Source organism: Mustela putorius, unplaced genomic scaffold, assembly GCF_011764305.1.
Source record: "Mustela putorius furo isolate JIRA1106 unplaced genomic scaffold, ASM1176430v1.1 tig00003871_pilon_pilon_pilon, whole genome shotgun sequence".
Classification (NCBI taxonomy): Eukaryota; Metazoa; Chordata; class Mammalia; order Carnivora; family Mustelidae; genus Mustela; species Mustela putorius.
Genome location: NW_025422023.1, coordinates 14577670 through 14600234, shown reverse-complemented (window position 1 = coordinate 14600234; position 22565 = coordinate 14577670). Strand labels below are relative to the sequence as shown.

General features: G+C 53.9%; 1 protein-coding gene and 1 long non-coding RNA gene across 4 annotated transcripts in view; one reads left to right on the top strand and one right to left on the bottom strand.

The window, feature by feature from the left end:
• TBC1D22A (TBC1 domain family member 22A) overlaps positions 1–22565 on the bottom strand; it is a 296923-nt gene that overhangs the window by 41374 nt on the left and 232984 nt on the right. The gene's annotated exons all lie outside the window — the stretch shown is intronic.
• LOC106003996 lies at positions 12923–14755 on the top strand. The gene is made up of 3 exons (XR_001176812.2): positions 12923–13093; positions 13702–13810; positions 14572–14755. It is a non-coding gene; the product is annotated as an uncharacterized LOC106003996 (long non-coding RNA).

The following is a 22565-nucleotide window of genomic DNA, read 5'->3' as shown; positions in this document are numbered from 1 at the left end:
CTGGACCAAGAGTCCTCCCAGAAACATCCAGAACAATACTGGACCAAGAGTCTGGGGTACCATGGCCCAGCCCGGCTGACGCACAAAATCAACCCGCACAGCCCATGACCTCGTGATCACCCAGGCCGAGGTCGGCCTTCAACGCTGAAAGACCCCGTCGGTGCGGGGCTGCGTTCCTAGGTCCGTTCAGATACCAAACAACTGCTGTGTATTTCTAATTAATCAACAAAATCACCAACATTCCCGCAGGAGCCACAAACCTTCTAAGGCTCACCGGTAAGAAGCTTCTCCGGAGGTGCTGGGAGAGAGTTCTGGAACCCAAAGAGGAAGGGCAGCTCGCTCCCCTCCACAGCACCTGCTCTCACAGCCCAGCTCAGCTCCTGGACCTTCGGGGAGGGGCTGACCCACGAATGTCAAACAGGCCCTCAGCGAAGACCCGCTGAGCAAAGTCACAGCAGCCTTGTTGTCACTGTACTGGCTTGGGACAGGCAGGGGCGCCCGTCCCCACCAACAGAGGAGGAGAGGCTGCACATCACGAAGCCACATCACAAGTTCACATCACAAGGACCCAGCTGCCTGCAAAGTCCTGTCTCCTTTATGGACGGAATCAAAGACATCCTCTTAACGTGGCTCTGTCAAAACAAGCTCTGAAGGACGGCGGGGGCCAGAGCCAGCGCTAAGTGGTGAGAGGGATGGGCTCTGTCCCCAACCTCAGCGGCCCTCACCGCCACCCCTCCCATGTCCCAAACGTCAACACCGTACACCAGGCAGCCTGGCCCTCCGTGAGCCCATGGCCCACTGCCCGGGCTGTTCACGCCACTCAGGGCCGTCTCGGATGCCCTGTCCCAGCTGATAAACTCAACCATTTTTTAAATTTTGTCAAGGACGTCCCTGGCAAATGAAAAGAAAGAGACCCTGCTGTGGGCCCTGATTATTTCTTCTTTGAAGCAAGAAATGACATCACAGCAGTTAATAACTCAAAGCCTCGATCCTCTCTGTAGACAGAACTTGGCCCAAGGAGCGTGACGGTCAGAGCGGGCAAGCGCAGCTCTGGGGAGGGAACCCGCACTCGGTCCCCACTTGCGCATGCAGATGCCCTGGGAAGCGGCCCACGTGGGGGACAGGGAGCCCACGCACCCTCCCCAGGCTCCCTCCAGGGCATGCAGCACAGCCACCCCCTGCCACCGTGCTGGCCCTGAGGGCCTCACCTTGCCTCACCTTGCAGGCTCGGCCCCGCCCCCCGGCCGCCACCACCCAGGGCCCCCCAGAGCCAGCAGCACCAGTGCCCACGTGCCAGAGAATGACAAGGCCCACAGCGCCTTTTCTGCTCCGAGAGGAGGCGGACCCCATTTCCCCAGCTGGCAAGGGTGGCCCCGTGTCCAAGTCCAGGACCAGGACAAGCTCGCAGGAGGCAGCATGCCATGAGGGCCAAGCCACAAGTCCACTCCCCAGGGGCCACTTGCAGTCCTCCTCCCTAGAGACTAGAAGCTTCCTCAGAACACATCCTTGTGGGACCCGAACTGGGAAGAGCCAACAGAGCAGAAGAAACCTCTGCGACACCTGCCACCTCCAGGTGAGCACCCGCAGGACCCATGTCCCCCCGGAGAGGGGACAGACTCACTCTGTTCGTCCCACAGAGTGATCAAGGACATGTGCTTGGTCCCAAATGTTAGGTTTCCAGTATCTTTGACGGAGATTCCCCAGTAACTCAGCTTCCCGAACACGTGGGAGCAGAGAAAGAAGGGCCACAACCGTGTGTGAGACAGAGCGGGGCGTGGGCTTGACCGGCCTCCAGATAAACCCCCACCGCCGCTGACATGGAGCTCCTGGTGGCCGGGCCACACATTACCTGGGTCTTGCGCCAGCTCATTGCTTGGCACTGTTGGGCGGATGCCCTTCAACGGACGCATGGATAAGGAAGACGTGGTCCATATACACTACGGAGTATGACGCCTCCATCAGAAAGGATGAATACCCAACTTTTGTAGCAACATGGACGGGACTGGAAGAGATGATGCTGAGTGAAATGAGTCAAGCAGAGAGAGTCAATCATCATATGTTTCACTTACTTGTGGAGCATAACAAATAGCATGGAGGACACTGGGAGACGGAGAGGAGAAGGGAGTTGGGGGAAATCAGAGGGAGAAGAACCATGAGAGACTGTGGACTCTGAGGAACTGAGGGTTTCAGAGGGAGGAGGGTGGGGTCAGGTTGTTTGGTGGTGGGTATTCAGGAGGGCCCGGATCGCATGGAGCACTGGGTGTTCTACGCAAACAGTGATTCATGGACACTATACCAGAAACTAATGATGTGCTGTACGGTGACTAATGTAACATAATAAAAAATTTTAAAAATAGAATAAGATGCGTCAAAAATCCCCCAAACTAGAAAGCACAGAATAGAGAACCCCAGGTACCCAACTCGGGATCCACCGTGATCATACGTAGCCAAGCCTGTTTCATCTCTGACCCCCACTCGGACCACAAGCTGCTGGAAAATTCTGAAGAAAATCCCAGCCATTGCATTGCACCCACAAATAGTTTCTTTTAGAGCTAAGGGCTATTTCTCGATGCCTCCCCACAAGACCGTTATCACATCCAAAAGCAGTTAATTCCTTACGGCGATGGCAGCACGTCCCTGAGGGGCTCAGGACACACCACCCAAGACACGGCAGGCCGCAGAGCGCGCGTTTATGCTGAAGGAGCAGACAAAGCAGGCGCCGGAGGGACTGCCGGACCCTCCCTGGAAGGGGACCGGAGGCGCCCACTGAGCGGTCCCTCTCTCCACCCGTCCGCACGTCTGTGGACGAGGCCCAGGGACGCGCACCGGGACGAACCGGCTCCCACGCTGTCCCGTGCTGCTCCACTGCTCACCCTCCATCAAACCGAGCACAGACACACGCAGGATGCCCTGTGTCTCCGGCCCTCGCTCCCTAACGACGGCAGCCGTGCCACGGGGCACGACATGACATAAATTCGGCTTCCCTTCGTTTGCTGCTCTGGCCTTGGCAACAGGGTCAAGATGGAGGGAGGCGAGGTTCCGTCCCTTCTTCTCCAGCCCGAGGGCCTCTCCACGGCTGCCTCGCTCCACACAGGCTCCAAAGACGCACACGCGGGCCTCTGCGGGCCGGGGTCTCTGGTCTCCTGGAAGCTCTAGGCTCTCTCCCTCTCTCGCCGCTCCGTGCTTGTGGGGGACAGTGGAGCCACCTGGGCTGCGGCTGCCGAGCTCCCATGGCGAGCCGAGCCGAGCCGAGCAGAGCTCCCATGTGGGGGCTCGACTGGAGTCAGAGGGGACGAGTTTGGCGAGAACGGATGGCGGAGTGCGCCCTGGGCCTCCCCGCACAGCAGGAGGGACACGGTGTCCGTGGTCTCCCGGGATGGCATGACTGATGCGCAGGGGCTGCCGGAGGGACCCGCCTGCTATGGAGCCCCCGGGAGCTGCCTCCGACAGCTTCCGAAGCCACCGTCAGCACCCTCCGCACCCAGGACTTCAACAGGGTGACGGGGCAGCTCTTCCGTCCCCTCTGCATGTACCTCGGGTCTCCTGCCTATGGAGGAACATGCCCTCGGAGACCAGGCGATCGCCAGGAAAGCACCCCCGTGCTCACATCTTGCCTTTATCTGCCAGCGGATGCCCCAGAGGCCTGCGAAGGCAAGCCGGTGAGGTTCTATTTAGGAATCATCGTGAACTCACAGACGCTCACATATCTGATGTGTTTCAAGCTGCTGCCCTAATTCCTCCTAACAATCTTCCCACGTCTGGCCGACGGGAGCCCCTCGAAGCCGGACTCCCTCTTCCCCCAAGAGGCCCCTGCTGTCCTCTCGACGACACGTTCCAGACTCATCGTGAACGCTGCCCGCGTTGGGCTTTCCTGAGGGCCCAGCTCCTTCTAATGGGAACGGCGGAGACTCCGCGGGGTGCTCCTTGCCACCGGGCTCGTCGCTGGGCTCATAATTTACAGGGACGAGGGCTCGAGGATATGATTTTATTTCTTTTAAGGAGAAGAAAAAAGCACGGGTTCACACTGAGTCTTCATTCATATTTAAGATTATAGGGTTTTCACTTCTTGGATTTTATGCTTGATTCTCTCTTATGTTAAAAATCTTAGTTCCTATAGCATTATCATAATTACTTCCTTTATCCTAATACATGTATTTATGTCTAATGTATGTATTGCGATGCGTGGGTACATAAATAATAATTTCAAGGTAGCACTAATATGATTACCCAGAACCTGATTACCGGACAGAGTTTCAAGTGTTTGTGCAACTCTTGGTCCTTCAGAGGCGTCTTACCAGGGCCGCACATTCAAACTGCTTGAAAGCCTCTTGGAGGTAATGCTTCTCCGTGTGATTAAGCCCCACAACTCGAACTCCAGTCAGGTTCATTTTTTAAGTTTTAATTTTGTTCTTGCTTTGTAAGGACAGCTCTCTTATTTGGGTTCCGCCGGGCTTCACAATTACATAACGCGACACGTCACTGCCAAGTGAGCACCGGAACCAGGCTGCCCCCTGCCCCCAACCGGGTGCCCCGAGGCCGGACCTGCGGCTCCATCCTGGCCCTGATGGTTTAATATGCAGCAGAAGCAAATGCCTGGGTGCTCAGGAAAGGCACGTGTGTCTGTGTGTTCACATGTGCTCAGATTCTCCCCATCACCCGGACAGGTAAATGGGGGACCGGCAGCCAAGAGCCCCATGGCGGCTGCCGGGAAGCACCTGCAGCCCCCCTCGCTCCGCATGCGCCACAGAGAACAGGCCTGTGGGCACAGCATCTTGTGTTTTCTCCGACGTACCTTCTGGATGGCTCTTGAGTCGACGGGTCATACGTTCGGTGCCCTCTGTGCTCAGTCTCCCTGGGTTCCTGCTCTCAACCTGCAGAAGCATTTGCCACCGCCTGCCGCCTGCACCTTTCCTGCCAGCCTGCGGGACGGTCAACACGGGCCGAAGGTTCGCCTTTGGTGGGCTTTACATAGTCTTACTTCCATGCAAACGCGACTGCACAGACCCGGCTGGTGAGCAGGCACAAGGGGCTGTGCTGGCTTTCGTCCTTGAAGCTCGTTGCTCTGAGATGACCTCTCACTCAGTTCTACGAAACAGTGGAGTGGCCCCACGTGCCCTCTGCCAGGCAGGCACTGCCCTTCTGACCTACAGGCAAGGGACAGTGACCAAGTCCTCAGCCTGTGCCCGGGCCCTTCACGGGACTTACAAAGGAGCCCTGGGCGGCTCGACCCACGCGTCGCAGCCAAGGTGTTCGCCACACGCGACTAAGCCATGGCACGTTTCTCCCTGCGCACACCGCTGCACTGAGCGCTTCTAATGTGGGCACATGATTTTAACTTTACTGTTGAAATAAAAATGTCATTTGGTGCATTCATCAGGGCCCGTGGGTGTGGACGTGGGATGCCCGTGTATCTGTGCACATGGGTGTGGGTGTCGGCGTGATGGTTTCTAAACAAAGTCTAGCTGGTCTCCCCTCTCCGGGTTCCCGGTGAATAGATGTTAATTCCAGCCAGAGAGACGACACTGCCCAGATCCTCTCATTTTTTCTCTTTGGTAACTCATACGCCGAGAAGAAACGAGAGCTCTCCACCGCAGCTGTAGTCATCGGACCAGACGCGGGCTCTACACTTTCTGACCCCCGTGACTTAGGACACGCACGTCTGAAACTGTCCTCCTCCAACAAACGGCGACCCTGGGTGGGCAGAACACGCCCGTCCCTGGGCCTTTTTCACGTCTGTCTCATCCCTCCTGGCTTGCTTTGGCTTGGCGTCTGACGGGGAGGCTGCCTTCCACGTCCCCAAAGCAATAACTGCTAAGAGAGAAACTTAAGGCAAAATCGGACAAACGTGTTTTGAGACAACGTGAAGGAAACACCCATCTAAACCGCGGGCATTTAAAGTAATGCGTTTGGGTGCTTTTGGGAAAAACTTAATTCCTGACCAACCAAACAGGGACATTCTACTATTTTTACACCGCTCGACTGCGGAGTAAACACAAAAACAATTTTGCAACGTTTGAAAGGAAAAGAATGCCGGCAGAAGAACGACTCTTGGGTTTGAGGAGAGGACACCGAACCTCTCACTGGCTGACCCTCGCCAGCCAGCCCTGCCCGTGAGACCCCAGAGCTCTGAGCGCAAACGCTGCTCTGAAGTGGGCATCTCCCTTCAGTTTCCTTATCTCTGCACCACACTGGCTTCCCTCCGGATCTTCATTTCAGATAACGTAGCATGAGGTATGAATGAATCAAGGACTTATCCCTCATTCACTGTCATGATCCCAAAATGCCTCACGTAGCTGCCGATCACCCTAAGCTTCCATTCCTTCCCCCACGAGCCCTGCAGGGGGTTGCCAAGACCTCCAAGACAGACGGCACACACGCAGCTCAGGTCGAGGACCCAGGGGCTGGGCGAGAGCTGCTGCTGACCAGCCTGACGCAGAGGACAGAGCCCTTCGGGCAACTACCTCACCCAGAGGGCTCTCCTCTTAGCCTCACTGCCAGGGGGTGAACCATCCCTCTGCCCCAATTCCTTCATAAGGTCTTGAATGCTGAAGATCAAGTCGAACAGATCTAAGATGGGACTCCAGTGTTCCACCAACTCCGGGTTTCCATTTTGACTCTTATTTGTTTGGGGTTTTTGTTTTTGTTTTCGTTTTTGGATTCCAAATATTTTTAGCCACTTTTTTTTTAAAATTTTTATTAACTTTTTTTGAGGTATAATCTCTATAAGGTAAGCTACAGAGATCGAATCATACCGTTTAATGAGCTCTGACAAAGGAATGCACCAGTGGGGTCGGCACTCCTATCAGAACAGAACGTGCCCTTCCCCTGGGAATGCCGTACCGTACCGCCGCAGGAAACCGGAGGAAACTGCTGCCGGGATTTTTATCACTACTGATTGAGTCTGTCAGTTCTGAAATTTCATATAAATGAAGTCACGCACTATGGATTCTGTGTTTTGCTCCTATCAGTTACAGCATAATGTCTTTAAAATTCACCCACGCTGTCCCTGGGTGGCCTTCCACTCTGCATGTGCTTACTGTTCTGCTGCTGATGGGACACTCGAGTTGCTTCTAGTTTGGGCTAGTGTGAATAAAGCTGCTAAGAACATTCTTGCACAAGCATGTGGGGGGGGTGTGTACATAGGAACGGAGTTGTTAAATCAGAAGACTGATGCACGCTCAGCGTTACAGGAAACCGGGTTTTCCAGCGTGGCGGGATCACTCAGCACTTCCACCAGCCCTGCAGGAGATCTTTCCACCCACGTACCGACACTCAGCATCGCCCAATCTGTTAATTTAGAGACTGGTGCACACAGCACAGTGGTACCTCGCTGTGGTTTAATCTGTGTCCCCCTGATGACTAATGCTGTTGACTGCTTTTTCAAGTGTTCATTGGCCCTTTGTCTATCCTCTGTTGCAGTATATCTGAACCTTCCACTTTCTTTTTTTAATTGGATTTTTTTGTCTTTGTGATATTGAGCTATAGCAGTTTGTATGCATCCTGGATAGAGTCCTTCATCAGGCGTGTGCGATCCAAACACGTCCTCCCTGTCTCTTAACTCCTCTGCACTCTATAGAATGACGGAAGCAAGGAGTCGATCTACACTTGTCTTGCTTACTGTAGCTTTATAGTACATCTTGCAATGAAGAGGTTAAACTCTCCAATTTAGTTATAAAATTTCTGCATTTCCATATAAATTTCAGAATAAGCTTGGTAGTTTTTACAAAAAAAAAAAAAAAGCTTGGTAGGAATTTCATTGGGATTGCATTACTCTTAAGATCAATTTGGGGAGAATATGTTAAGAGCAAGAGACCTTCAATTTAGAGACATGTATTATCTTACCACATATCTCTTTGATTTCTCTCAGCAATGTTTTACAATTTTTAATGTAAGATAAGTGTTTTTAGCTAAATTTATCCCAGGGAAATCTTACAAATTCATGTTATTATAACTGGTATTGGTCTCTTGATTTCATCTTCCAATTTTTCAATGTTAATATATAGAAATTCAGGGGATTTTTACATATTAACCTCACATCCAGCATCTTGATTAGTGTTTTTTTAATAATTATTTTGTATTCTCTACATAAGCAATCAATAAAGACAGTTTAACTTTTCCCTTTTCAATTGTTAGAACTTTTATTTTATTTTCATTCCTGATTCCCTAGCTAGGCCTTCAAGTACAACACTGAACAGAAGTGGTGAGAACAAATATCTTCTTGTTCTCAGTGCAGGAAGAAAGCTTTTGCCCACTTCACCATTAAGTATGACGTGAGCTGCAGATCTCTAGATGCCCCTCATCACTGAGACAGCTTCCCCCCATTTCTGGCTTCCCAGAATACTCTTCCGAGTGGGGACTGAATTTCACCCAATGTCTTTTCTGCATCTGTTGACATGGTCATATGGTTTTCTCCTTTATTATGTTAACGGGATCAATGACACTGTGCATGCCTGTGATAAATCCTACTTAGACACGATGTACTGTCCATTTTTATATATTACTTGATTCAATTTGCTAATGCTTTGTCAAGAATTTTGCAACTATTTTAATTAGGAATATCAGCTTATAATTTTCTTTTCTTATAATGCCCTTGTCTAATTTTGGTATCTCAGTTATGTTAACCAAAAGAGCTGAGATGTGCCCACTCCTCCGCCATCTCTGGAAGAATCTGTATGAGATTGGTTATCACTTCTTCCTTAAGTGTTTGAACATTTAAGATGACCAGACAGGTCATCTGGGCCTGTAGTTGTCTTTGTAGGAAAGTTCTTAATTATAAATGCCATTTATTTAATGGATATAGGGCTTTTCTGGCTTCTTATTTCTTCTTGTACAAAGTTTGATCATTTGTCTATTTCAAGGAACTTGTCCATTTCATCTAGGTTGTTAACTTATAAAGTTGTTAATAATGTTACCTTTTTATATTTTGAATATCTGTAGGATCTATAGTGCTGTCTCCTCTCTCCTCTTTACTCGTGATATTAATCATTTTCTTCCTTTTTTTTTTCTTAATTATACTAGCTAGAGAGTTTTTAGTGTTACTCATCTTTTCAATAAACCAACTTTTGGCTTGTTTGTTTCCTCTAGAGTTTGCCCATTTTCTATTTCATTGATTTTTGTCTTTTTCATTTTTTGGTTCCTTCTCCTTACTTGGGGATTAACTTCCTCTTCCTCTGAAGAGGGAAACTAAAATTATTTATTTTAATCTTTCTTTTTTGATGTGTGCATTTATAGGAATATATGAGCACTCTAAGCACCGCTTTAGCTACATCCCACAAATTCAGATGTTACATATTTACTAATCATTCAGTTCCAAATATTATGTGATTTCCCTTTGACTTCTTTGACTCAAGGGTTTAGAGGTATACTGCTTACTTTGCAAAAATTCAGAGATTTTTAGGTACCATTCTTACTGATTTTTAACTTAATTCTATAATTATAGCTAGATAGCAACTCTGTATGATTTCAACCATATTATTTCAATCTTTTTAAATTTCAAGGTAAACTACCTTGGTCATTGTGTATGTGACAAGAATGCTGCTGGATATCTCTGGTTGTTGGACTGTTAACAAGACCAAGTAAGTTGCTTGATGATGTTTTTATGATATGTTTATGATACAGGAGTATCTTCACTGACCTTTGGTCTATTCATTTTATCAACTGCTGAGATAACATAATTAGAATGTCCAGCTACATTTGTGCTAGATGTTGCAGTAATATTAATGGTCCTGATTATCTTTTTATGTAAATTGTTGTTTGTGGGTTCCCCAATTACTGATTTTGTAAACTCAAATGCTAAACATGGGTAAAAAGTTAACAGAGAACAACATCTTTCCTCCATCCCTACCTGAAAGACCAGGCTAAGACAGAGATGTCTCTGGCTGTCTCCCAGAGCTAGAAAATGAATTATTTTTTCCTAGTTCACCCTTTGTCCAAGAGTATAGCCAGGGCTCTGCCTTGACTTAAGTGCCTTAGCTCCACATTCCCTGCCAGGAAGGGGCACAAGATCTGTATCTTGTCTCAAGGGTATGTTCAAACTGAAGCCTAGAGACCAGCAGCCCCCACCCACCACCAATTTTTACTTGGGCCTCTGGTGACAACACAACTTTCCTGCAAGCTTTCATGCACTTACAAGTTCTTGTGTTTTTGATACTCTACCAGCACTTGGGTGTGTTAAGGGTTATGTGACATCTCATATTTAAAGCTCAGCACGCTATTAAGCTGCCGCTGACCCACATAGAAAGGGACACTGGCAACTGAGCACACCACCACCGCCCCAAAACTCTGGGGTTAGCACTGGCCTTTGACAGTTCCTCTCTGTTCAGTCTAACTTCCAGGAGGCTGAGTAGCAGGCATCGTGTCTTACTTGCCCCTGTGCTCTCTTTCTTGCTGGCCTGGCTGTAACCTGGAATGGGTGCGTATGGGTCTCCTGATGAATGGGGTGAGAAGTGTAGATGGAGCTGGATGGTAAAGGTCCCTAACAGTCAGCCTGAGCTGTCTGGGCTTTATCTGATGGGCAACAGAGGTGCCAGCAAACGCAATTAGGTAGGAAGGCAGGACAGCTGCCCGGGTGGCATGGAGCTTCTGTGCCTCGGGGAACCAGCAGAACAATAGAATTCAGGCAGCACTGTTCACATAATCCTGCCTCTTCACTGAGAAGCTGGCCATCAAAGAGACTCTAAAGAAGCTAACATTAAAATGTTTAAAGAAAGGAATTAGATCGTGTGCATCTGTTTCTCTAAACCTACACAAAAAAGTGAATTTTTCACTTGAATGCATGTAGCTTAGGAACAGTAAAAGACGCATTACACAATGAGCCCACTTCTCTCCAGAGAAAAGATTTCAGAGTTGCCTGGGAAGGGTTAAGATTTGAAATTAGCAAACTGCCTGCTTCCAACACCTCCTGAGTTGTCATGGTGACACTTTCAGCCGGAAGTCATCGATACAGCCTGTCCTTTCTCCCAAGCTCTCATAAAAGATGAGGTGACACCCGTGAGGGAACAAACAGGCCATGACATCTGGCTGCCCCCTGGGTCTCCACTTAAGCCATGAGCTGGTCAGAGGACACTGGCATCATTGGTACCATCACTTCCACTGCTCTGGAGTAAAAATGACAGGATGTCCGATCTGAATCATTTTCTGTTAATATTTTGTTTTTTAAAGACCTGCCACGGTGTGCTGTCCCCAAGGCCTCCCAAGGAATGAAGGGCCGTCTGTCCTGAACTAACTAACCTGCCTCAGCCTGCTGTGGGACTTGAGGGCCAATGTCTGCTTTGTTCCCATATGTTCCTCCTTCTACAGGTGCAGCCTGTGGTCTGGCTGTCAGTTCTCTCTGGCACCGGCATTCGGGAGTTTCTTTTCTTTGGTGGGGGGAAGGTGCCTAGGGTGGGGGGATCCTGGGCCCAGCCATCTGTGGTTTTAACCACAGCCACACACAGTTTGAAACCATACTGGTGGGACTCTGTGCAAAGATGCTCTGAGGGGGCACAGGAATGCCGGTGTGAGTAATGACCACCGCTTATCATACGGGACCTTTCTGACATCCATTACAGGATTGGGGCTTCCCCACCTCTCTGCTAGACCCCCGCAGTGCTCCGAGTAGGGCAGGCTGCATAGTGAATTCTAGAAAGGCATGGAGTTACTATGTTAATAAAGGTGCCAACAGCACAAAATAGATTCAGTCCCTCAATATCTTGAATAAAAATTGTTGTTTTCTACCGCCTGGAACAACATTATGTGGTTGTGCTTTCCACAACGTACATGATTTCCTATTTCCTTGTGAGTTTTCTGGGTCACATATATTTCTGCACCAAGTCTATACTTCTGCTCCAACAGTTAGAAGAGTCTTTCAGTGTCATTTTTCCTGGAATAATTTGTTATCCATCATTTTTATGGCAGCATTAAATTTTAAGAGAGAATTGAGAGGGATAGAAAATCTACTGCATATTTCCAACCCCAAAAGAAAGCCTTTAATAAATTTAGGACTTCTCAGTTTCACATTCGGATCTGACCCTATGACCAAAAGGCTGCCTGCAGCCACTGGTCCTACACGTAGGGACGCGGGGTGGGTGTGCAACCAGAGGGCAGCTGCCCGCTGGCCCGAGCTGCCAGAATAGAGCTTGATCTGCTGAAACAAGCCCACGACATAGAATGCCAAGCAGCCCCACGGTGACAGCTGGGGCACAGAGCCACATTACCCCCACCTAAACAAGGTCTGGCGGTGTTTCCAAGTGTGCCCCATAGGACACCGGTGGATCAGATCCAGGGAGCCACGAGATCCGGGAAGCCCATGTGCGGACGCCAGCACACCCAGTCCCACACAAGGTGCCGGGACACGGAGCTGAATCAGACGGCGCCTACCCTCAAGGGCTTTCTGGCCTCCTACGTGCAGTGCAGCAGGGGTGAACACGGTGGTGTGATGACACAGCCAGCGTGCTCATGGGGTCTGGCTAAGGCGGACCTCTGTACATGCACAGTAAAGGGGACCCTACCTCTGAAATGCGGTGAAGGGCCACCCCGCTAAACTGACTGGGTATGTCACTTCCAGCCATATGCGGGTCCAGGCACCGCACTGTGAAAAGCCAAGAACATGGTGATTAACAGCTTAATGGGCTTATTTTCAGAATCACACAATTGTGCAGCGCTCGGGACTCCGCGAATGGGGCCGAGTAGCTCCCGGGGAGAAGCCGGGGCCTGGCTCGGGGGAAGCTGGAACCGAAGGGCAGGTTGTGCTGCGCCTCCCCCCCCCCCCCCCCCGTCACCATGTCTCTGCCTCAGCGGACCGTCCCTAGGCACAGCTTTCTAGCTCACTTGGAGGCCTGGGAGAGGAAAAGGCATCTCTGGCTCTCCACACCGTACCTACCCACCTGGAAACGTGAAGTTTTACACAACGATACCCTTAGAGACCAAGGGAACACGGGGCGGCGCGTAACCACAACACACAGAGGCAGGCCTCCGGGGGAGGAGGCCGGAGCCCCGCAGGCACAGCGCCTGGACTTCCCACCCAGCATGACGCATGGGGAGAAGTCTTCCTCCCCTTCAACGGCAGGAAGATGGATGTCGGCATCATATGGACTCCCTGGACTCAGAAATTCAAGTGAGGAAATAACTTTTCTTTATTAGGACTGGCTTGTTTGTTTTCCTCCTTCCCAGAGCTTCCACAAACCGCAGCCATAAAGCACCAGCAAGTGTGTCTGGGTTGGTGGATGAAGCCACGGGGGGACGGGCGGGCCGAGTTTCATCTAAAAGGGCACGGGTAGACATGTCCCTGAGCTCAGGGGCTCCCCTTTCAATTCTGACTGTGAACACAAAGCATAAACGGGGAGGGCGGTGCAGCCGACCCCTGAGCAGCGCAGGCCTGGGCGAGACCACGAGTGTCCAGCATCGGGGGCAGGGAGGGACTCTGCCTGCCACCGAAAAGGGGCTGAGGGCGGGCAGGGCCCAGCTGCGGGCCACACATGCAGTGCCCAGCCTCGCGGGGCCTGTGGGCAGCTGGGGTTCTGCATGCGGGCCCGTGGCCAGGTCTCGGGAGCACCAAGAGGCAAAGGGAGACAGTGCCCTGCTCCAGATCAGCTATCCCTCGGGGACACACGCCAACGTGCACTGAGTATTTACGACAGTGATGGGCTCATGGGGTGGGGGGTGGGGGGTTCATTCGTGATTTTCATTTACTTGTTTTATTACAGTTCTTATTTTCTCCAATAGTTTGGGAGACAGACTTCTAGAACGGAGTTCACATTTAATATCAATAACTCAGGAAATATCTGTCCCCTGAGATTCCCAGAAACGGAACTGCCGGACGAGCGTCCTCAGGGTATGACTCACAATCACTGGGCAGGTGTCAGCACTGGTTCACTCAGGGCGACTCTGGACCTTCTGCACACTGGGGTCTTACATGGGGGGACAATGTTTGCCCGAAAGTAGGCCTGCTGGAACTCAAACGCCTTTGTGCCACACAAAGCCTCCTCCGGCAGCCATCCGGGGAGCCTGACGGGGACAGCACAGTCACCGGGGCTGGCGCACACCAGCTATGACGGCAGCAAGGAGCTCCCTCAGATCTGCCTGCTCACGAGACCCAAGCACGCGGCGCTCAGCCTTCCACCCAGACTGCTGTCTCCGGCAGGAGCTGGGGCTCGGGGTTCACCTTCTGAGCAAATGTGCAACACAAATAACGTGAACCTGCAGGGTTTTTGCTGAAACTCTTTCAATTTGGTCTAAACACTCAGAATTTCACTTGGTAATTCAGTCAAATTAACTCCTTGAAAAACTTCCTTTTGCAACTTTTGTTGTATTATTAGATTTTGCAATAGAAGTTATTTTAACAATGTACAATATAATTAGCCACTTAATGTCATTAAGAAAATTTATGAGCCTTTATGAGTTGAAAAACAGCCCCAAATGGTATTTATTAGCTATCCAGGACTAAAAATAGGACCCGATTGCCTCAGTGAACCACGTTTAAAAAAATGTACAGTCACAAATAATATGTCTAATTATGTACTAAACTAATTCTTGCCTTCACCTTTTGAATTTCTAAACTCCTTACCTCATGTATCATTGTAATTATTTTTCCAGTTCATTCCCAGGGAAACTGGCTGATGGGAATTAATTAATGGACCCAATAGGGAGGCTGCCGGCATCGTCCCACCGCAATCTGAGCTCTGGCCTCATCTGCATGTCGCCTTTATTCTAAACAATAGCACTGCTGAGATTTCAGCCTGAAATTGTTAGCTCATTAAAGAGGACACAATCGTATCCATTCCCACAGATATTCATCAATTATCACATTTTACTGCAACAGGAGTCCATGAATAGAGCAACCACTGGAGTCTCTGGCCCCAGGGTTTGAGAGAGACGACAGGTATTTCAATACTGGGCTGCAGATTCCACTTGATGAAAGGATCTGGGATTATCGGGGCCCAGGAAAGATCCTACATGAAAGGCAGGCACTCCCCGTCACGTGGCGAGGGGGCCACAAGGCGCAGCAGCACCGAGACCCACATCGGGGGCGACCCTTCGACGGCAGATGTCCTGGGTCCCGTTCGCCCTTGGTACACACTTCAGAGAAGAAACCCTTCGCCAGCGGAGGCAGGCTGTCCCGACTGCGGGCATCACAGACATCTGCTCTAGCCCCAGGGATGCTGGCAGGGGTGAGGAAGGGCCCAGGGGAGCCAGGTCCTCTCCCTAGTGATGGGCCACATGGCTCAAGGCCGGTGGTGCCACACAGCGGGTGTCCTGTCCAGCCAGGCCATCTTCTGCACACGGGTCCCCCACTGCTGGTCTGCCAAGAAAACCGACGCCAGCATACCAGGGCCTCCCGAGCACTTTCTGCGGACTCCGTCTCCCACCCGGCTGAAGGCTGCTCCAGGCAGCAGCCGTTCTCATGGGTCTGTTAATGCCCAGCGTGCAGCCCTGGGTGGTCCTGATACTCCGACAGTGTGTCCGTGGCCAGGCAGAGGGACAGACGGCTGCGTGTGCTCCTGAGACAGGAGCTGGCAGTCGTCCCTCGGCGAGCGTAGGCGGACCCCAGAGAGCCTGAGGAGCAGCACTGGGCCAGTCACACATGGAGGAAAGCACCAGGTGTGTGCGGTCACCCTATCCTGCCAAGTTAGAAGAGAGACGGCTGCAGATCTCCCTAGAGCTCCGGCTCCGGCCCCAGCACCTCCGCCTGCTTTCGCCTCACCCCCAAGCACACGCAACCCTCGCCCCCATACATCGTGGGGGACCCGGGGCCTGCCCGCAGCCGCTCCGACAGCCGGGCCTCCACTCGCTGGCTCGGTCACTGGGCGCGCCGGCCGCTGAGGGCTCCCTGTGCTCGCACAAAGTCCCCCGGGAGGGCAGAGAGACCCGTCCATGCGGGGAATGGGGGTGCACGCCCCGCTCTCCCTCCTGAGTTTCGAGGTTCACCTCTTCGTTACCAGGACAAACAGACCAAGAGGCAGGATTTACTCATCTAACAACGACGCCTGAAGAGCTGGCAATGGGAGGGGCCTGGGAAAGGGAAGGAGCGCACGGGGCGCTGTGAGACGCAGCTCTGAGACAGGCCGGGCACCCGAGCACAAATCGGGGGCCCACAAGAATCCACCTTTTTACTAACCGTGCTGCCCCTGCTCAAGAAATCCAAAAAAGCTTTGCGATTACCTATCCACACACGAGCCCTGAAACCGCGTGCAAACAGCCTGGGAGGGCGGGGGCGGCGCGGTGAGGACAGAGACACACAGGTGCTCTCCGAGGTCGAGCATGGCCGTCCACCTGGGGAGACGCCTGCTCCGTGGCAAGCTTCCCCGGTGGGCGAGCTGCAGAGAAGCCAGCTGCCCCCGGCAGGCTCAGGCTCCCGAGCCTCTGGGCGCCAGGGTGCAGGTGACCATGTGATGGAGGCGATCTGAGCTCAACCGAAATTCACTCTTCCACTGCACAAAGGCGCGGGGCTACCCTGCACTTCCCGGCCCCCTCTGGGCCAGCCCCTCACCACAGTGATGTGAATAGAAGAAATAGGGTCACCCTGGTCAGCTTTTCTTCGGCAGAGCTGAGTCATGATGCCTTTGGGGCACAAGGCAACCCACCCCAGCCTCCAACGGACTCCCGGGAATTCAGCACCCCCCCCCCCCCCGCTGCCCGCCCGGCAGCACTCCTTCCTGCACTGAGGGCAAGGTGGCCTTGTGCTTGCTCTCCTGAGTCTCGGGGAGCTTTTCTCTTTTCAACAAAGCCACCAACACTTCGAGAGTGACCACATGCTTTACACATGTGCCTTGGTTTATTTAAATGCCAGCAGCTTAGTCCCCCCAACGTGGCTGGCACACCACAGTGACAGATCCTTGATGAAGGCAACTGTCCCCAGTCAACGCCTTTCCCAAAAGCAAAGTGCCGGGCGGCCCACAAAGCAAGGCCCTCCTTTCCTGGGTCCCGTGTCTACGAGTCCACTGGGTACGGCTCCCAGGACGGATCGCGGGTTCAGGCCCCAAAGTGGGGCTCAGCATTTCTCTAGAACCCCTCCGCCTCCCAGCCCAAGTACCAACGCCAGGCCAAGGGCAGTGGCCAGGAAGCTCTGAGTGGGCTGGGGGACGTGGCAAGGAGTCCACGAGTCTCCGGTGCCGAAGGACCGGAGGACACGCACGAAAGAGGACATGACACACTACAGCCCAGCTCCTCCGAGCACCAGGGAGCCAGAGGGTGAGCCCGGAAGGCTGCGCCCACAGATGGGGGCTCGGGGGGAGGCTCTAAGCAGCCCTGGGCTCTTCCTGCCCCCCCTCGGCTCATCTGCCGTAAGAGATGGGAAAGGAAGAGAATAAAAACACCTTTGAATTGTGTCTGGCCCAACGTAGGAGGGTCCATCCACTGGGCCAGCCCTTCCCACGGAAAGGCCTCCCTGGGTCCCCATGGAGAAGCCGCCTTCCACAACCCCGACGGCTCACCGAGCCCCGCCAGGTGCCAGGAGAAGCCCCCACAGACCCCAGTTCACCTGCTCTGTCGGAGAAGGGCCGCCACCTGGGTGGAAACCACGTCCGTGCCCGCGCAACTCTGAAGCCGGAGCAGGGTCGCTAACTGATGCTCACTAGCGTTAGTGAGGACCAAAATAGACTGAAAAATAACCCTAATTTATAACTGAGATGCCTCCCGTTTAAGAAAACACTGATATATCCTTTAGAATTGCCTCTTCATAATGACAGAGATTAAAGCGTACAGCACATTTTTAAAAGACACTGTCAGCAGCAGAGAAGAAATTAGACACTTCTCGAGTTAACATTTATTCTTTGTGAAATTTAATTAAAAGCAGCTCACTTCTGACGTGACCTTAACACGCCAGAGACCCCGGGTAGGAGGGAAGACAAAAGACCCTCACGGCGACTATGGCAGAGTTCAGGAACACCTACACGTTCCCGGGATTCTGCTTTACGGGGACACTGACGGCACAAAGGGGCCCAGCCCTGCCCCACAGCGGGGCAGGCCCACACCCAGACCGGCCCCCAAATCCATTAACAACAGCAATAAAAAAAGGAACCTCTTTCTTCTAAAAGCGCAATAGCGTTGCTGTACTTAAAATAAAATGCCATCAGGTGAAATGGATCCGACAGAACCGTCTAATCCTCGCTGACATTAACCGCATCGAGCCAAACGGCTCAATCCGCAGACATTCAACGGGGATTTCAATTTCCCTGATCCTGTGTTTACTAAAGCACAAGTGGCCTCCCAGGGACAAAGCCGCCCAGCACAGAGCAACAAGGCTGGTCGCACAGCTGCCCAGGGCCGAGCGTGGCCCCGGCCCACCGTGCACAGCGGCCGGAGCGCTCGCAGAGGCTTGTGTCCCAGCAGCTGACGACCCAGACAGAACCCGCGGGCCACCGGGCCACCGGAGTGGAGGCGGTGGCCTCAGTGCGGCTCCCTGTGGACCCATGGAGCCCCGAAGCCCTGGGGTCCGTGCAGCTCCTCCTCTGCCCAGAGAGGCTGCCCCTGGCCCAGGGATGCTCCCTCACGGCAAGAGAGGGAAGGAAAGAGCTGCCTGCGGATTCTAGAAAAGGATCCTTTACAGCAAAGGATCACTCAGCAAGAAAACAGCACCAACTGACGCATAACACAGAATTACGGATAAATTGCAAATAATTACAGAGTGAAGGAAGCCAGACTAAAAGAAGCCCTACTGCAAGGGCTCCATTTTACGAACTTCTAGAAGAGGCGGAGGGAAACCCTACAGACGGCCTGTCCCGAGAAGCTCCTTCCCTGCCGCCCGCCTCCCCTGCCCCGCCCCCGCCAGCCTCCGGAGGTGGCAGGATGTGGCCAGGTGGGACACACCCCTCCCCAAGGCCACTAGCAGGAGGCGAAGGAACTGGGGGAGGAGGTGGAACCCCCGAGAGTGAGAGGACGGGTCTCGCACCTGAGGGTCCTGAAGCTCACAGGCCTCTGAGGCCCTCTGGAGGACGGCGTTCAGGAAAAAGGGCTGCAGCCCCCAGGCAGAGGTCAGAGGCCCCAGGCAGAGGTCAGGGGTGCCCAGGCAGAGGTCAGGGGCCCCAGGCAGAGGTCAGGGGTGCCCAGGTGGAGGTTGGGGGATGCAGACCAGTACAAGGCTACATCGAGGAGCTCACATCTAGAGATTCTGAGGGTCCCCTTAAATGATCACAAGTGTCACCAGCAGTAAAAATGTCACCCACAACCTGCTTTCCTCATGGCCTTAAAGACGGGATCTGAGCAGCTCTACGCCAAGGAAGACAGAGGTGTGACTCACACTTAACAGAAAGCGGCCAGAAAACACGGGCTGCCGAGCGGTTTTGTAACTACATCACTGGCCCTGACAGCATTTCCCTGCCATGTGACTTGGCAGTTATTTGCCGGCCGAGCTGGCAGCAACTTCTACGGAAAACAGAGTCAGAAACCTTGAACAATGGCGGCAAAGCTTAAGGGAGCCCCAGTGCACTAGCCGGGAACGCACGGGGCCGCTTCTGGCGTCTTCGTTTGAAGGACACACAGAGCCGAGGGCACAGAACGTGACTGACAGTCAGGCAGAAACTGCCACAGTCCTGTCCAAGCGGGCACCTTTTTCCAGAGCCCCCAAACCCCCAGAGCCCCACTGAGGGCCGCGAGCGCCATTCCTCAGTGGGTCCCAAGAGGTCTGGCAGCTCACGATGGCCCTGGAGCACAGCACCCAGGCGCAGACGCTTCCCCGCGGCTCGGCGCGAACGGGACAGGACATGGCTGCTCGCTCACAGCAGGCGCACAGCAGGTCCCCTTCAAATGCGGGTTTTCAGGTATTCAAGTAATATTAAGACCGTCCTGTGCCCTCCTGTGCCGGCTTGGCCACAGATGCACCTTCAGGCCTGGGAGCACGCAGGGCGCCGCAGGTCACTGTCATCAGCTCCTTCCGTGCAGGGGGTGGGGGGGGGACGACAAATCACCTGCTAGGAAATGCACGATTCTCTACAGGCTTTAGCAATCCCAGTTACTGTTCGCTCCGTGCGGCAAGCCGGGCTCTCCAGGTGCCGCGGGGAGGAAGCGCTCGAGACCTAGTACTCAGGTAAGCCCTTGAAACCACGCTTCCACACGTGGCTCCGACGGTCTCATCTGCGAGGAGACACCCACTCAAAAGCCGAGCGTGAGTCGGGGCATGAGTGTGGGAGGGGGAGGGGAAGCCACCTGTGAAATTGCCCACTTCCTTCTCCTGCTTCTTACGCTCTCTCCCCACCGCTCCTCCCAACAGAAAGGGCCCCACGTGTCAGCCAGACCTGTGCCTGGCTCGGTGGCCTCGCAAACATGCACTGCGACCCAAAGCAGCAAGCTCAGGTGACCGGCAACAAAGGTACCCACAGAGCAGGCCTGTCCCCTGGCTTCGCCACCCACCGGCTGGGTGGCTCTGCCTGGAGCACTAACCTGAGCCTCGTCTCCTCTGATGGCCTCAACCGGGCCGACAGCGCACGGCTTTTAAGGGCAAGACAAGAGGGAGGAGTGTGGACGCCCAGCACAGTACTGGACGCTGCCACAGCTCTGGTGTGACCAGTCGTCGCTCATGAAGCCATGCTGGGGGAAGGCCACTCGGGGGGTCTAACCTCCCCCGAGCCCTGGACTGCCCAACTCCTCCCTTGCCCAGCAGGCACTCGCGCAAGCACACACTTTACTGCTTGTGTGTTGTTTCCTTTGTGACACTCCACTCGGTCAGGGACTGAGCATCACGCCTGTGGCAGACGGTCTTCTGGGCAAAGGGCTCTAGAGACAGATCCCGGCAAGGCCGGCCCTCCAGAAGCCTGGCCGGAGAGCAGCCGGCCCGGCCTCCAGGATGTGGCCCGTCTCCTAGGACGGCCTCTCCCTGAGCCTCGTCTCCTCTCCCTGAAGGAAGCTGTCCCAGCTCTGAAGCAGCTCCCATGACGCACAGCTCTGGCAGCAAAGGGAAGAGAGCATGGGGACCACGGAGAGGCAGCAGGAGCCAAGAGGAGAGAGGCGCTGGGGTCGAGCTTGGCTGGACTTGGAGGTCACAGCCATGCGCAACAGGAGAAGGGGGTGTGGGGTGACACGCTCAGAGTCAGGGAGCAGGTCCTCCTGCCCTGGCCCCTTGGTGTGCAGTCCTCAACAGCCATCAGGGCAGCCCAGGCAGCCAGCGCCACATGGGGACAATGGCGGAGCTGGGATGCTGCTGGCCTGACGGCAAGCCCACGGCCTCAACTCTCACCTGCCCTTTATAGGTCCAGGTGTCCCTCACCCAGGCGGATGCTCCCACCCCGACCCAACAGGGAAGGAAGCTCAGACACAGAAAGGTAAGAGCAGCCCCCATACCCACCTCCCCTAGAGAAAATGTGGCACCACCGGACATGGACCCACGTCTATCTGAGTCCAAATCTGCCTCGGCTCCCTGTCCCTGGAGGAGGCCAGCAGAACCTTGTAGAAGCTTGGACAGAATGGGAAGGGGAAGTGGGCCAGTGGCCTGAAGGGGCTCAGGGGCAGGGAGACAAGGCGATGGACCCACAGGCCGATGCAATCAGAACTGGGAGGGCCTTGGGGTGCCTGGGTGACTTAGTCGTGAAGCGTCTGCCTTCGGCTCAGGTCATGATCCCGGGGTCATGGGATTGAGCCTCGCACTGGGTTCCCGGCTCAGCGGGAAGCCTGCTTCTCCCTCTGCCACTCCCCTACCAGCTTTCCCTCTCTCACTGTCTCACTGTGTCTCTCTCTGTCAAATAAATATACAGATTTTAAAAAGAAAGAAAAAAGAAAAGAGAAGAACTGGGAGAGCCAGAGAACACGGAGCCACAGCCCCCATGCCGCTGCTGGTCTACACCACACAGACCATCCGCGCTAGAATGCACTTGCCGATTTTCCGAAACGACTGAACTGGACCATCAAAACAGCCTGGGTTAGGCGGGGGGAGCCCAGAGGCCTGGAGCAAGGCCCGGAGAGAGGGCCGCGGGCCTCGCAGGGAGGGACACCCTCGAGGCTACCGTCAATGACAGGCCGGACTGGTGTCCTTGGGAGCCAGTGGCAGGCAGCCAGGGCGGCAGCAAGAAGTCCAACGGGGAGCCACGGTGGTGGCTAGATGGGAGTGGGCTTTGCACTGAGGGCCCGGGGACAGAGGATGGGGCAGGGAATGGATGCCCGTCTCCAGCTTCCAGATAGAAGGGTGGCGGGCCCGTTCTGAAGGTTGTGGCTCCGGGCTCCACTGTGAAAGCAAGACCCTCGCAGGCAGCCCCGGGTCTCAAACCCCCTTGCTCTCTGGTACCCAGCAGCGAAGAGTGCTTGAAGGGCGCGCTCAGGCCCCCGGAGGCACCGGGAACACAGAGAGGGAAGGGGTCAGTCCGCACCACCGTCAGTGCGGGCAGTGCGCCCAGCGCCCAGCCCAGCCCAGCCCCGTCGCCGCGTGTTCCACAAGCAACTCTTCTCAGGCCGCTGCTACATGACCAAATCCACTCCAAGATCCGTTAACACTCACGGGTGCACGCGAGAAAACACCACGCGCCAGCAAGCAAGCCGAGAAGGCCCCGAACCAGGGAGGCCCACCTACCTCAGAACGGAGAGCCCCCCACCCCTGACGGGACCCCACTCACTCCAGACGGTGCCCTCCTTCTCACCCAGTGACAAGGATCCACGGTGAGGGGGGG